Source organism: Miscanthus floridulus, chromosome 1, assembly GCF_019320115.1.
Source record: "Miscanthus floridulus cultivar M001 chromosome 1, ASM1932011v1, whole genome shotgun sequence".
Taxonomy (NCBI): Eukaryota; Viridiplantae; Streptophyta; class Magnoliopsida; order Poales; family Poaceae; genus Miscanthus; species Miscanthus floridulus.
Genome location: NC_089580.1, coordinates 188321831 through 188335772, shown reverse-complemented (window position 1 = coordinate 188335772; position 13942 = coordinate 188321831). Strand labels below are relative to the sequence as shown.

The 13942-nt window shown below is 46.9% G+C and overlaps 1 pseudogene; it reads left to right on the top strand.

The window, feature by feature from the left end:
• The first annotated feature begins 8488 nt into the window (after positions 1-8488).
• LOC136505972 (uncharacterized) lies at positions 8489-13700 on the top strand (annotated as a pseudogene).
• Positions 13701-13942: the final 242 nt, after the last annotated feature.

Genomic DNA, 13942 nt, shown 5'->3' with positions numbered 1-13942 from the left:
GAATGCTAGATAAATTTGTTAGTCCACAATGGTGTAAAATAGAAATTTAGCTCCCCCTAAATAAGTGCTCCAAGTAATTTGAATGACTTTCAACAAGCACATTGTTCTATTAAGAATTTGGGAGTCAATTTTCTATTTTGAACCACAACCAAATAATTTGCCATATTTAAATTTGAGTTGAAGAGATGCTCACAATCCACTTAGATTTGGTAAACCACAAACTTCTGAGTAAATTGAGTATATATGAAAATATATGAATCCAAAAACTCAGTTGCTTATTCAATTAGTGTTCTGGTTCCTACAATACCGGACACGTCCGGTAGGCATACCGGATACGTCCGGTAAGTGCAGGACAGACACAATTAATTCGCTGCTTGTGATTCTTTGTTTAGCTTTATTATTTATTGTATACTAGCATCTCAACAAATAAATTACTCTACTAGAGAGCGATCAAAAGCATCATATGGCAAACATGATAAATCTCAAGTGAAATTAATTAGCCACTTTTATTATTTCACAAATGTACCTATTTGTGAACTATAGAACACAAAACGAACAAAGTGACTATCCTAAAAGGTTTAGGTACTTGTTACCAATGGTGAGGATGAAATATATGAGATGTTCATTGAATTATCTTCGGGTCAACCATATAAGGGATTATGATAAGAATTGGTTGATAGATTGAGTGAATATAGTCAAATTGCTTGCTCAACCACCCCGAAGGCTTAATCTCATCACCAAGTACCTACATCATTAACCTAAGCACACTTTGGTACCCAACTCTTGTTGGGTCCTTTTGAGTTAGTCAACAAGTGCTTAGGTACCCAAATGGCTTTAGCACTAGTTTGTGGTGAGCACATCACCTTACTAATGCTAACTCCATTTGTGGTCTTCCTAAGCATATCATGATAAACAAATATGTTTGGCTTAGGTGAGTTACCATTTGGGCATTCATAGCTTAGATGCCCTTTTCTTTTACAAGCATAGCATATGTGGCCTTTGTTTGCTCTATGCTTGTTTTGCTTGTATGGACATCTTTCAACCTTGTGGCCCATCTCATTGCATCCATAGCATCTTCTTGTTGCAACTTGGGCTTCCTTTCTTACCTCTTTGTACATTGGGCATTTCTTGGTAGAAGCCTTTTGATTTGCGGCTTCAACCTTGTCGGCCCAACTCTTGTGTGGACACATAGCCCACTCATGTCCATACAATCCACAACCATAGCACATCCTTTTTCCATGTTTCTTGCTCTTGGTTGTGTTTGCCTTGCTTGAGATGTGATTCTTTTGTTGGGCTTTGGAGGAAGCAAGGTTTGAACCCTTCTCAAGCTTCTTCACCATGTTATCACGGTTATTTTGAGAAGGTTGTGCTTTCTCCTTACCCTTCAACCGAATCACATCTTTCTTTAATCTTTGCACTTCTTCTTTGAGCTCTATGTTTTCTATAAGATTTAGCTCAATCGAAGATTGGCTTACTTGAGGAGCACATTCATTAGTACAAGAAATATTTAATTGAGATGGTGTACTAGTGAGCGGATGTGTGAGAGGTTGAGAGAATTTTACCGATGTAATCACAACCTCATGAGCCACCTCAAGCATGATGCTTGATTCTACTACTTCCTCATGAGAGCACTTTAGATGAATATAATTTGCTTGTAGCATATTATACTTGCTTGATAGTTCATCTAGCCTTGCCTTGAGCTCGAAGTTTTAATTCTCTAGTTGTGAAACACTAGAAGAGGAGTTAGTAACTAAAGCATGATCAATTGATAATTTTTCATACCTCTCATTTATTGCCTTTAGTTCTTGCAATTTGGAGATGAGAAACTTTTCTTGATTTTGAAGCGATTGCTCTTGCTTCTCTATCTCTTCTTCAAGCTCATCATTCTTTTCAACTATCTTCATGATGATGAACTTGTCTTTATAGTTGAGATGATCAAGGTTGTAGTTGTCTTCAACTTCAACATCACTCTCTTCTTGATCATCCACTTGAGCCTTCTCCTTTTCTTGATCTTTCTTATTACTCTTCTTCTTGCTTTTCTTGGCCATGATACACAAGTGATGAGTATCATGAGATACTAAGATTGACTCATCACTTGGTTGCCACCGGGCTTGAGCATCGTAGCAAACAACTACTTGCTGGTCTACTGCCTCGGGACACGTCCGGTATGAATACCGGACACGTCCGGTACATGTAGGCAGACAGCAGGTCATGCGCTGCTTGCACTTCTTGCTTCAGCTCAGCACTCTTGAGGTCTTGTGAGGCTTCTTCGCTGTATGAAGATACAATGGACATACTTTCCATTGACTCGATCTCAAATGCATCATCATATTTGGATTTTCCATATAAATCAAAAAGTCTAGTCCAAATGAGATGAGCACTCTCCGGAGGTGGTTGTCCATTGAAGATTGCCTCATCTTGAACCTCTACACTCAATGTACTCAAAATAATATTAATAGCTTGAGCATTGAGTTGCACGCATATCTCTTCCTCTTTTGACAAATTTTTGTAGTTGCTCCAATCAACTATAGGAAGAGGTATGCTTGCATCCACAATATGCTCTATAAGAGGACTAATATCTCTAAAAGCAATGAGTACATGTATTGACCAAGTTAGAAAGTTTGAACCATCATTTTGGAGAAGCACCGGCTCCAACTCAATAGACGTCAACATCCTTTTCTCACGGCGGTGAAGCTTTAGGTGAGAACCTCGCTCTGATACCAATTGAAAGGACCTAGGATGCCGCCTAGAGGGGGGTGAATAGGCGTTTCTGAGAATTAACACCTTTAAATGCAGAAACAATTAGTAAAGGGAGTTTCCAAAATGGAAACTCCAAATAACGAGTAGTACCATCCCTCACAAGTTAGCCACAGAGTATATAAAAGATACTAAATGAATCTAGGAGCCAAACGCCTGCAACCAAAGAGTTAGAACACAATACGATTCAGTTTGGCGCAGGGGCTAATATCGGACGTGTCCGGTATGTATACCGGACGTGTCCGGTATTCACGACTTCAGTGGAACAGCCCCGAATTTGCTCCCTTTGATTTCTATCTTCAATCCAAACTGCAGGAAACTATTAGAGATAGTAATATACACAGAGTACCTATAGAATAGCTAAAGCAACACAAATATCAAGTGAAATGCGAATTTAGACATGATATTTGTTTTACCGAAGTTCGGACTCGTTTGAGTCCTACTCTCCGTTGAGGGGGCTGCGGGCGACCCAGTGAAGGTCAGCCCTAGAGGATACCACGAAGGTCACTCTAGCCGGAGTCTTTTCCAACTCCTTTTCCTCCTTCCACTAAATGATTCCGAGGCGGAGGAATCGACCGTTACAAACTTTTCGAAGCAACCACAATCTCTCGGTTGCTCTCCAGTGACGTCTAGCCGTCTAGGACCGAAGAGTCCAAGAGTAACAAATGCGAATCATGAGATTGACAATATGCACAAGTGCTCAAGTGGTGGCTTGCTCTCTTTTTCAAATTCTCTCTTAACCCATAAATGGATTTTGCAATTTGTATCACACACTCACTAAGAGAGGGTTTAGGAGAGTTGGCAAGGCTCAAAAATGTGTATCTATCTCAGCAGAATCAGCAGCCTCCAAAGGTGGAGGCTTGGGGATATTTATAGCCCCCTTGAAAAACTAGCCATTTTATAGCCGTTGTAATACCGGACATGTCCGGTATGACTCATACTACGCCAACGGTAACTAAGTTACAGTGAAATTGTGAGGCGTCGGAACTCCCAATGAATGCCGGGACTCCCGACCGTCGGAACTCCCGACTCACGTCGGAACTCCCGACCCTCAGCATATTTGAAAAACATGTAACTAAGTTAAAGTTAGTGAGGTGTCGGAACTCCTGATGCATGTCGGAACTCCCGACCATCGGAACTCCCGACTCATGTCGGTACTCCCGACCCTCACGGCTTTTGAAAACTAGCCATTGGCTTCTGGTCATCCATACCGGACACGTCCGGTATGAATACCGGACACGTCCGGTATGAATACCGGACACGTCCGGTGTGACCAGGACAGTGAAACCTCCAAGTTAGTTGAAGTGCGAGACGTCGGAACTCTTGACCCATGCCGGGACTCCCGACCGTCAGAACTCCCGACCTATGTCGGAACTCCCGACGAACCAACTCGAGAACAACAATTTTATAGCTGCTGGATAAATACCGGACACGTCCGGTATTGCCAGACCAGCAAGAAATCAGTTAGCACTTTTGTCGCTCAAATACTCAAAACTCACATGGGTTGGCTTGAGCACTTATGAAACATTATCTATCAACATGATGCATCCCTCTTAGTAGTACGGCATACCTATTAAACTCAAGATCAAAACAAAAAGAATTTATACCACTTGAGTTGATTTCTTTTGAATTGATGCCGTCCCTTCCAATCTTCATCAAGTAAGGGTGCTAACATGTTGATGTTGATCTTTTCACTTGAGCATAGCCATCTTGGGCATGTGACTTAATTCCATTCATCAAATTTAAATAATTCCAAATGTATCAAGTCACTTCCATCAAATACTTTATTATAGATTTGATCCTTCACATCAATATGACCATCTTAGCTTGATTAGTACCTCAACTAAATGCAAGTACTTTCTTCTTCACCCTAGCTAGGTTCTTCGGCCGCCAAGCCATCGCTTGCCCTTCACCCTTGCTTAGTACCTCGAAGCCTTTCCTTGCTATCTTCACCATCTCAAGCCATCAAGTCACATCTTGTGTTAAATTATCGATTCATATGTATTGTTATCTTTTTCATTTTAATTTAGCAAGCTTCAAATATGAGACCATTCCATATGCACTCCCTCATGTCTTATTAACTAATAATCACGAGCTTGCTTTCACATAGTACATGGAAATCCCAAAATGAATAAGCCTTCATATGAATTCTATTTGCATTGTTGTCTTGTGCTTGAACTAGATTGTTTATACAACAACACATCATTTTGGCTTTCATTAAGTACTTATGAGATAACCTATTTCCTGTTCACACTTAGCAAACGGGTTAGTCCTTTAATCACGTTGTCATTCAATCATCCAAAACCCACTAAAGGGCTAGATGCACTTTCAAGAAGAAAGAGAAAAACAAAAAGCTCAAGGCAAATGTATAATTTGTAGGAGCTATTTTGTTTTGGTGATCAAGACACTTAGAGAGTGTGATCACATTTAGGTTTGATAGCCGTACTATTAAAAGGAGTGAAACTCGTATCAGAATGCGGTTATCAAAGTGCCACTAGATGCTCTAACTTATTGCATATATATTTAGGATCTAGTGGAGTGCTAACACCCTTGAAAATGTTTGTGAAAATATGCTAACATATGTGCATAAGGTGATACACTTGGTGGTTAGCACACTTGAGCAAGGGTGAAGAGAACAGAGGAGATGCCAACGTCGGTCAAGTGATCGGACGCTGGATCCAAATGCACCGGACGTTGACTGCATGCATCCGGTCGCGTTGACTTGGCGGTACAGTGGCTAGGGTTTACCACCGGACGCTGGGCTGTGTCCGGTCGAGGTGGACCGGACGTGTCTGGTCGAGGAAAAACGGTTTTTGACCCTTACTGTACTCGACCGGACGCTGAGGCTCCAGCGTCCGGTCAGTTTTGTCGGAGCATCCGGTCAGCTTCATAGCCGTTGAATTCTGACGAACATCGTTTGAAGCTAGTGACACGTGGCGTCCATCTGTGGACCGGACGCTGCGTCCAGGGTCCGATCAGATGGACCGGAGCGTCCGGTCAGAGCGCAGTGTGCCCAGTAAAGAGGTACAACGGCTCTATTTCGTGGGGGCTTCTATTTAAGCCCTATGGCCGGCTGTGGCTCACATCTTTGGCCATTTTCATTGACATAACAACCTTGTGAGCCAAGCCAAAGTCCTCCTACTCATCTCCATCATTGATTCATCATCATAGTGAGATTGGGAGTGATCCAAGTGTATTGCTTGAGTGATTGCATCTAGAGGCACTTGGTGTTCGTGTTTCGCTGCGGATTTCGCTTGTTACTCTTGGTGGTTGCCGCCACCTAGACGGCTTGGAGCAGCAAGGATCGTCGAGCGGAGGTGGTGATTGTCTCCGGCTCCGATCGTGGTGATTGTGAGGGGTTCTTGACCTTTCCCCGGTGGAGCGCCAAAAGGCACTCTAGTGAATTGCTCGTGGCTTGTGTGATCCTCATCTTGTGTTGGTTGTGCGGCACCCTATTGAGGGTTTGGCGTGTGAAGCCAATTAGCGCGTGAACCTCCAAGTGAGTAAATCGCCACAACGATGAGTAGCTTGCCGGCAAGCAAGTGAACCTCGGTAAAAATCATTGTGTTCATCCTTTGATTCCGAGGTGATTGGTCTTCATTGTTATTTATCCTTATGATTGATTGGTTCACTCCTCTACATGGCGGTATAACTATCTTGATCACTCTCTTTATATTATCGTAATCTAGTTGACAAGCTCTTTAGTGTAACTAGTTGTGAGAGCTTGCTTGGTTGGTTGATGTAGTTAGTTTTTGAGAGCACACTAACATAGGGTAGTGTCATACCTCTTGTGTGAATCGACACTATCTAAACTAGAATTATGGTAGGTGGCTTGCATTTTGAGTAGGCTAGCGCAACACTTGCTTCGCCTCATAATTATCTAACATTTTGTTAAGTGTTGTTGTAGAAATTTTTATTAGGCTATTCACACCCCCTCTAGCCATTAGGACCTTTCAACACCGCTGAATACGCTTTCTGCGACTGTCTTCTCCTCTGAAGTCTGAACTTTGAATCGCTAAAGTCTGAAACGCTCGACTGTCCCCGAAGGCCCGAAGAAGAGTACATCGCCCTGTTTGTTTCTGCCTAGTGCGTCTACGACCGGCAGAAGCCGATGATCCTGCCCGACAGGTTGCGTCGCGCCGCTTACTATAATTGCACGTCCGCGAAAACACTCAGGTTTGGGCTACGGTGAAATTGCAGCTCCAAGGTCACGATTTGGATAAGGGTTAATTGTATCTATGCCATTATAATTTTTTCGTTTCTGAAGAACGCCATTACTATTTGCCTATTTGGAAGCATGTCATTACAATTCTTTGTTTTTCACAAAAATACCACTGAATACGTATGGACATAGCCTGGGCCTAGCTGCAGGCGTATACAAAGACGTATACTTCATTTCCCTATCACTGACATGCGGGCCCCCACATGTCATCTTCCTCTTCCTCATCTCTCTCTTCGGCTCTCTCTCTCTCCATCTCGACGTGGCCACGGCGGGCACTACCGGTGACGACGGCTGTGGGCTTGCGGGCTTGCGGGTGAGCCGACGAGCCGCTGTCGTGACCCCGCGCGCCGCTACTCGGCGTGCTGCTGGCCTTCCCCGGCGGCGGGCGCCTCATCCTCCATGGTCAGCGTCCGGCGGACCTCCTCCTCTATGGATACGGTAGCCACGGTCCCATCCCCGTCCCCGTGAGCTCCAGTAGGCACGGCCCCTTCCCCGCCCCCAGCCCAGACCGCTGCTGCTGCTCGGCGTGCTGCTGCTGTTGCTGCTCGCCGTGGTCATATAATGGCGTATAATGGCGGGTCGCCATGAGAGAGAGAGAGAGCCGGAGAGGGAGCGCTTGCGAAGCTGATGGAAGCAGCGGAAGGGCGCAAGATGGCTTGTGTGAGGAGATCGACGAGCTTAGGTCGACCCCGACAATGGCGGCGACGGTGCTTGGTGGAGGTGCTGGAGCAAGGAGGGCTTGTGCTGCTGTTGTTGCTCGCGGCTTGGAGATGCCCATCTCCCCGAGCGTGGCCATCACCTCCTCCCCAAGGCCGAGCTCCTCGAAGCTCTCGGCGGCCTCGACCCTCTTCCCCTTCTCCTGCTATGAGCTTCGCTCTGCAGCCCTCGAGGCGGGCCTCGGGACACCAGGGGACGAGGCGTCCTTGAGGTGGCGGAGGCGGAGACGCTTGAGGAGGAGCTTGTGCCGCGAAGGGGGAGCGGGAGTGGAGGTGGGGCCGAGGGTGGGGCGGCGGTGGAGAGGGCAGCGCGGAGGAGGCGGAGCCGGAAAGGGGACGAGCGGGAGAGGAGGAGGCAGCGACCCGCGGCGGCGGTGCCGGGCATCGCCATGGGCGACCCGCGGTGGCCTGGCGCTCGGGATGGAGAGAGAACCGGAGAGAGAGATTCGGAGAAGAGGAGGAAGAAGATGACATGTGGGGCCCGTGTGTCAGTGACATGGGAGATGAAGTATACGTCTCTGTATACGCCTGTAGCTGGGCACAGACTATGTCCATACATATTCAGTGGCATTTTTGTGGGAATCGAAAAATTAACTTTTAAATAGACGAATAGTAATGACGTTCTTCGGAAACGAACAAATTATAATGGTTCCAATTAACCCTTTGGATAATCGGCTCCGCGTTCTCCTTCTGCCTTTCATCGGCGCCCTCGCTCCCTCTCATCCAACACGCCGGCGCCGTTAAAAAAAAAACACGCTGGCGCCGCCCGCTGCTCGACCCTCCGCTCCTCCCGTCTACAGGCGAGTCTGCCCCTTCCTCAGCTTGCGTCCCCGTCTGCTCGAGCCGCCCCTCCCCTCCGCGCGAGCCGCCGGCGGGCCGTCTCTGCGCGCGTTCCTCCCCTGCGCGAGCCGGCGAGAGCTCGAGGCGCTCCCCATCTATGCTGCGCGTCGTCGTCTCCACCCTCCCCGCCCTCCGCCCGCTCCTCCGGCGTGGGCCTCTGCTAAACCATAAACCCCTGCTCCGCTCGCGCCTTCAGCCGTGGCCGTTCCGCGCGCTCTCGTCCTCCGCATCGCCCGCCGCCGCCGCTAGCGAGGTGGTTGCGTTTGAGGAGCACCTTACGCGGTGCGCGGCGGCGGGCAGGGCGCCGTTGCGGGTGGCGGTGCTGGTGAGCGGCGGGGTGGACAGCAGCGTCGCGCTCCGCCTCCTCCACGCCGCCGGCCATCACTGCACCGCGTTCTACCTGAAGATTTGGTTCCAGGTATGCGGTTCAGGAAAAATCACCTGTTTACCATTAAGCTGCTCCTGGAATGCTGTACTGCAGGATGGCTCGTAAACTTGCTCCTATAATTTGTAGGAAGATTTCAGGAACTTTTGGTCCGAGTGCCCATGGGACGAGGATTTAAAGTATGCACAAGCTGTTTGTGACAAGGTGTAGTTCAAATTTCTGATGGAACATGGCAAGTCATTGAATAGCTAGTCTTCAGCATATGTACGTGGATTGATTTTGGTTACATGGACCGACTTGAGGGCCTGATGATGTCTCATGTTTGGTTTTGTAGATTGATGTGCCATTGGAGGTGGTACATCTATCCGATGAATACTGGAACCATGTGGTGAGTAAGCTTCATTTGAGCCTTTTTTCCCCCATAGATTTGTACACAACACTCTTCAGGGCCTTTGTTTTAAGAAGCAAATACTGTGAATTTGATATCTAGGTGTCACATATGATCAATGAGTATCGCTGCGGTCGTACACCAAATCCTGATGTTCTGTGCAACACGAGAATAAAGTTTGGTATGAAGTTTGTATTTGGATGGCGATATGTTCTACTATGGAAATCCAAATTTGTATTGAGGTGCAGTTTTCTAACTATGATGTCTTGCTTATTTCTGTTTGGGCAGGGGCTTTCTTAGAAGCTATTGAAAATTTGGGATTTGATTACATAGCTTCAGGACATTATGCACACGTAGTACATCCTTCTGCTGAAAATACTGAAGCGCCATCTGTACTGCAATTATCAAAGGACAAGGTACTTTGCACATTCCCTCTCAGATAGATCATTTGATTTCTACAGAGTCATCGGCAGTACAAGTTTACCTTTTCCTTCTTCAAACTAATCGGGAATTCAGATTAGAAATAGTTACATAGCTGAATTGCTAATTTGCTTTGGTACTGTCATATAAATCACCTTTTCTGTTGTTTAATTGCTATTCCAGGTCAAAGATCAAACCTATTTCCTCTCACATCTATCTCAATCTCAGCTTAGAAGGCTTCTTTTCCCACTAGGATGTATTACGAAGGTTTGGTTGATTTTCAGCAAACATAGCTAGTATTTCATAGGCCGAACGCCACAAGTTGACTTTACTAAATTTTGTCCTGTATCATGCAGGACGAGGTTCGCAGACTGGCTACTCAAATGGGCCTTCCTAACCAAGGTAGGAAGGACTCACAAGGGATATGCTTTCTTGGAAAGGTATACACTGTACCTTTTTTCTTAGGGATCAATGTTTTTAACAAATCATATCATTGTGGAGCTATACAAGTATCTCTTTCTAGGTCAAGTTTAGTGAGTTTGTTGAAAGACATATAGGAGAAATGGAAGGAATCATACTGGAAGCCGAGTCTGGAGATTACCTAGGGAAACACCGTGGGTTTTGGTTCTATACAATAGGTCAGCGGCAAGGATTACGGCTTCCTGGAGGACCTTGGTATGTACCGTCTTTTGATGCATTCTCTACAATCTCTTGTCCAGTGATTATCATTGTTTCGCCCTACTGTTTGCTCTTGCAATGGGTCAAAGTTTTTCCTTCATCATATAAATATGTATGCTTTATTTGTCCTGAAACTCATCTGACTATAAAGGCCTTTCATATCTCGTGCAGGTATGTTGTAGAGAAAGATGTTCAAAACAATGTGGTTTTTGTATCAAGGAATTACTATTCATTGGATAAGCGGAGGCGCACATTTCGTGTTGGATCACTAAATTGGTTTGACAATTCTGGACCTGGAAACAACGAGCAACTTAAATGCAAGGTAACAGGGTACTACATACAGTAGCCTCAAGGGCACTATGATACTTGGTTATTAGCCTTTCCTATTTGGTATCATTCTGTTATGACCATCTGCTATTTACAAGCTACAACAGTGGTTTTGCATAAATATGGCTTCAATATGCTGATAAGAGTTCTAGTTGACTGATCAATATGAGGCAAGATGGTTTCCTATTTGATATCGAAACATTGATAGCCCAGGTTTAAGGGGGAAAGGAAACCCATATGAGGCAACCATCTTACCTTATCTAGGAAGTAAGAAGTTGTTGCAAGAGAAAACATATAAGCTAAACACCTACACTAAAACAATAGCATGACCCGACTAGAAAACCCCTACACAACCCCTAGCACCGGCCACAGAGGCATCCAGCGCACCCTCTACCCGCCTCCGCGCTGACTTCCATGTTCCCGGCGACAAGGCGTTGGTGCAGGCAATTGTGGGGTGTGCCAGCACAACAAAACTGGCCATCTGCACCCTGCCGGCCTACTTCAGCCCCTGCCTGTTCCGCTTATGATCTGAAGCGACGTCGCCATGGAATTCGTCGAAGGCTTGCCTCACATGAACAACAAGACGGTGATCCTCACGGTGGTGGATCGGCTCTCCAAGGCAGCACATTTCATCCCCCTCGGCCACCCCTACACGGCTATCACGGTGGTGCGCGCCTTCTTCGACGAAATTGTGTGGCTGCACAGTGTCCCTGCCTCCATCGTCGGTGACCACGACCCAGTATTCTATAAGTATTCACGAGCACCCTCTGCCGGGACTCGGGAGCTCTTTCGCCTTTCCAGGATTAAGCTGCAGATGAGCTTGGCGTTTCATCCCCAATCGGATGGCCAATCTGAGGTAGCTAACAAGGTGATTGTGATGTATCTCCGGTGCTTGACCAGTGACCGCCCCAAGAGTGGCTGTTGTGGCTGCCATGGGCAGAGTACTGCTTCAACATGGCCTTCCGTTCGTCGCTCGGCACTACTCCGTTCAAGCTGGTCTATGGCCGGGATCCGCCGTCCATGAAGGCGTATGAACCGGGCAATGCTCGTGCCCCCGCCGTCGACCCACTCCTTCAGGACCGCGACGACTTCCTGCTGGCCGCGCGCAAATGCCTTCTCCAAGCTCAGGATCACGCCAAGCTGTACTACGACGCCAAGCACACTCCTCTGGAGTTTGAGGTGAGCGCCTGAGTGCGGGTCAAGCTCCTTTACCACCCATCTGCATCCCTTCTGGCGGCATCCAAGGGGAAGCTGGCACCACGCTTCTACGAGCTTTACCAGATCCTGGAACGGATCGGCGACGTCGCGTACCGTGTACGCCTGCCTGCCAGCGCCCGGATTCACAATGTTTTCCACGTCGGCGTCCTCAAAGCCTTCCGTGGCACACCACCAGCCGAGGCCCCTCCTCTGCCGCCAATGCTCAACGGCCGCGTCATGTCTACACCGTCCGCTGTGCTGCACAGCCGTCTGGTACGGGGCCAATGGCAGATTCTGGTCTCCTGGGCCGGCCTGGCAGCCAGTGAAGCCACTTGGGAGCCTGTTGCAGCATTCAAGCAGCAGTATCCTTCTTTCGAGCTCTAGGACGAGCTCTTTCTGGAGGAGGGGAGAGATGTTATGGTAGGACATACCTACAGGCACCGTCAGAGGGCCAAGACAGGCGCCTAAACACTAGCAGCAAGATCAGAGGAGAGTGATTGGGTGCTTGCTGCTTTTGGCAGTCAAGAGTTTAGGATGGAAGACAACAAATAGCTTGTAATCACTATATATATAGTGTATGATCAAGGGAATAAAGCAAGCAAATTACAATCAATCTACACTCACGTCCATTCTCTATTGCCTCATCCCCTGCTGATTGTTCTTCATAGCCAGTCACAACGGGAAGGAAGCCAGCAGCTGAACGGCCAGCAACCTCCCATAGCTGTCCTATACGTTCACTTCCCCAGGGTCGTGACTGCACAAGGGGAAGGGTGTTAACAACACATCAACACAGTGGTCCTTGGCTCTCCATCTCCTGCTTATGCTATTGTTTGGATAAACTCAATCCCTCCCAATCCATATGGATTGGAGTGGAAAGTGAACTACTTTTCCACCCCAATCCCTTCCAATACATATGGATTGTACGGGACTGCTATGTTTCCAAACAAAAGCCCACACAATTTATATCTCTGCAAGAGTGAGGACCAGCTCAGTCCTTGTCTCCTTGAGGCAGAAACTGAAGCCCTCTCTTGCGGCAAAGTTGGCGCACACACTACAACTATCAGAGATCAATTTCCTCTCAGACAACCAGACGATGGTTTCCCTCCTTAATCAGAGGCAGAACTGGACAGTGTCTCACTGGAGGCTCTTTCCATCTATCGGGGAATTCAAACACCATACTTCAGAAACAACATGCAAAGTCTTCAAGGTCCATAGAAGCCAGAACAGTTCTGCACACATTCTAGTGCATCTCTCTGATGTATCCTGGGTCCCCTTATACTTAATCCATGTAAGATGCTCCTAATATAATTTTAAGTCCTTATATAAAAAAAACTAAGCACGTTGTGTTTCATTCAAGACTTCAACTTTATATGTTGAGATTTGTAGTTTTTTCCTGTGTAAAGTTATGCCTTCTCTTCCTGTGCTAATATGAAATTTCTCAACATCAGGTGCGACATAGCCCTGAATTTCACGATTGCACTTTGATAAAAGAGCACACTGAAGAAAATGAGGATGCTTTGGTGGTGCATCTGTCCGAAGATGACCAGGGCTTAGCAGGTGGTCAGTTTGCAGCGTTCTATAGTGAAAATTCATGCCTGGGATCAGGCATCATTTTGGATTCATGGGACAAGATGAGCTTCCCTGTCTGCTCAAGGGCACTCGAAATCGCTAAATTGGAGGACAAATCGAGCTTAGGGAAGCCAGTAAGAATCCTGAACTTGGAACATGTCGTGAAGCCAGAAAAAACAGGAGGAAATCAAAGTTGCCTGACAAATTGTTGTCGTATAATTCAACCCCGCCCCTCTTAGGTGTCACTGCCCTTTCATGGACAAGGTGGGCACTTCACTCGATTTCCTTACAAGAAATCAACTGGTTATAGATGAGTAGCTTTTGAGTAGTGTTAGAACCCGACAATGGCGGCGACGGTGCTTGGTGGAGGTGCTGGAGCAAGGAGGGCTTGTGCTGCTGTTGTTGCTCGCGGCTTGGAGATGCCCATCTCCCCGAGCGTGGCC